This window comes from Microtus ochrogaster, unplaced genomic scaffold (assembly GCF_000317375.1).
Source record: "Microtus ochrogaster isolate Prairie Vole_2 unplaced genomic scaffold, MicOch1.0 UNK63, whole genome shotgun sequence".
Lineage (NCBI taxonomy): Eukaryota > Metazoa > Chordata > Mammalia > Rodentia > Cricetidae > Microtus > Microtus ochrogaster.
Window position 1 is genome coordinate 751,572 of NW_004949161.1, and position 2,921 is coordinate 754,492.

Genomic DNA, 2,921 nt, shown 5'->3' on the forward strand with positions numbered 1-2,921 from the left:
GTTCTGGTGGAGATTGCTGACTCTGGATCTGGTCGCTGGCTCAATCCTGATCCACCAGTTTCCTGGGATTTGGTTGGCTCCTGGGTCTGGGTTTGCTCCTGACTTCTGTTCCTGGTGGAACTTTTCCCCTCTCTGTTCTAGGTAGCTGGTTCAGTCCCACTCCAGTTCCAGTGGAGATTGCTGACTTTGGATCAGTTCACTGGCTCAGACCTGGTCAGCCAGTGTCCTGAAACTTGGTTGACTTTAGGGACTGCATTTGCTTTTGGCTTCTACTTGGTACCAATCCTATGTGGATGCTTTTCCATCCTTTCGTTCTTCCTTACTTCTTTCTTTCTTTGTTTTGTTTGTTTGTCTGTTTCTTTCTTTCTTATTTCTTTGTTTCTTTATTTCTTAAGTTTACTTACATATGTATATAGACGATTGTAGGCTTTGCTTAATAATGTTGTCTAATATCATATGGCTCTTCCCAAACCATAACACATCCAAGTATTTTACAGCTGCTGTTCATGGTCCTTGTAACACATGCACTCTTTCAGTTGCCCTTTCAGATGCTTTTTTGAGTCCATAAGACACTTAGAGGTTAGCATTATATCATCTATGTAATGAAAGTTTTTCACAGAAGGTGGGAAGGATAACATAACAAAGTCCTGAGCTACTCTTCCATGACTAAGAGTAGGATGGTAAAGTAACCTTGAGAGGATACTCTGCAAGTGAACTGTTGTCCATTCCAGATGAATTGGTCTCAGAGTTCAGTAATAGGTAATTACCACATACTCTTCCACACACATTAGTAAGGTTTCAATAATGTATGGAAAGATCTCTTACAATCTCTTACCTGTCCCTGTTGTTTCCTCAGAAAGCTATGCTGGCTGGTAGTGTGGATGGAAGAATATGCTTTAGCACTCTGTTATACACTACCATTGCTTTCTCATTAGGGGTGCTGATGCAGGGATGCTGTACACATCCATTGAGGGGCTGGGTAGGGCTAGCTTATACTGCTTTGTTTTGCTTAACCTGAGGGCAAGCAAGAATTGAGCTATAATATCTCAGCCATGTTCTTCTGCAATAGGCAGGTACTTCAGCCTCATGAGGTCTAAAGACAGCAATGTAGACAGCTGTCCCCTTTCCATTAGTCACACCTAGTTGCTGAAAGACTATTGTACTGTGAAATCTCCCTCCCTAGAGAACTTTCTTGCAGAAGAGAAATGCACAGCATGTCACCTGGGTAGACAATATCTGCCTATCCCTTAGGCTGGCCTAATTTTTCTCAATCCCTTTGCTCTATTCTTTCTACCTTTATTAAACTGTTGTTCAGATTTAAAAATTTTCAGATTCTTAAAAGCATTGACTTTAGCTTCCAGCCAAATCCTTTTCCTTAGGACCTTTGTTTAAATACCCTTTGCCATAGCTGCTAGAGTGATCTGGATAAACTGCTTTCTTTCTTTTTCTATCACCCATTCTTGACTTATTTAGCATTATTTTTAAATCTGGCTTACACGGCAGTCTCAGTTGTCTAAATTCTACCAATGTTTTTCCTACTTCCTAAAAATCTTCCTACTATGTCTCACCATGGGGTTCAGCAAAAGCCATTGAAGGGCTTTATCAGTCCCAAGGTCACCGCTGAATTAATTTTTCCTTCAATTTCCCGTTAGTTCCTCATGGGCCCAGTCACAGAGCTATTAAACACGGCCACATACATGCACAGTTCCTTCCATAGCATCTGTCCCTCTTCTATCTTCCAATCTCTGATATTCATAGGGACCTCAAGCAGTGATAACCAAGTGTCACTAATGACTCATATGACCCTGTCCATCAAGACCAATTACCCCAGATTACATACACAGTCTTTGTCTCTAAGAGGGATGGGTAGTTTTATTATTAACTTTCTCTGCTTTCTCCACACTCTGACTGATCTGCCTTCACATCCCACAATACCACATGACAGGCTGTTGGGTACTTTTTCATGACTTGTTTAAAAGCATCCAGATGCTAAGTATTCTCTAGTAAACATCATGTCTCATAGTGATCCACCACAAAGGCTCCTGTCTGCATACCAAATCACATGTTTCCCCTTCCTCTGTATTAGAAGCTGGGCCTGGGAGATAGTTTCTTTCACTTCTACCTTGATTCTCCCTCTTCTTTGGTGTCTGATTCCTCTAGGTTCTGTGTTTTTTGGACACAGAAGGGACTATTTGGCACAGACCTAATTTGTATTCTTTACTTTACTCACTAACCCCTTACACGAAAATGACAATCTGATGTTTCTATCTAATTCTTCTTCATTTTTTCTTGGCCAGTTAAGAGCCTAGGGTAGAGGATAACATCCACCTATCTTTTTTTCCCTATAATTTCCCTCTTTTGTAGGCATGTTCTTTCTAGGCAAAGAACTCAGCTTCCATTGTGGGTCTAATGACCAAGAGCAGGGGTCACACAACAGATCCTGTTTACAATCTTGTTTTATGGTTTGAAATCCTATTTTCTAATTTGTCATATACTCATATAATGGATTCCATTCATTAAGTAGGCACACCACTCCTATGTGTAATGATCTGTTCTATCTCTTTAAGGGACAAGCCATGCCCACTCCTTCCCCCATCTGCTGAGACAGCTGATCTTCAGCTTCCAGCCTGAGTTCTCTCTCTTTTCCATCTCCCTCTCAAAGAGGCAGCTTTTGTATTTCCCCACTTTTCCCCTTCCCCCTTCTATCTCTCCCTTCTCTGTCCCCCTTCTTTCTCTCTCCCCCCTCTCTGCTCTTTTCCTCTCCTCCCTCCCCCCATAACCCACTGAAAAAACATCTAACCTTACTCTGCATGGCATGCCTATCCATGTCTCTGTCTCTTGCCCTCCGCCACCGCTTGGGGACCTGCAGCCATCCCTGCCTGGGACTGGCTGCTCTGAGTGCCCACTGACTGCAGCCACAT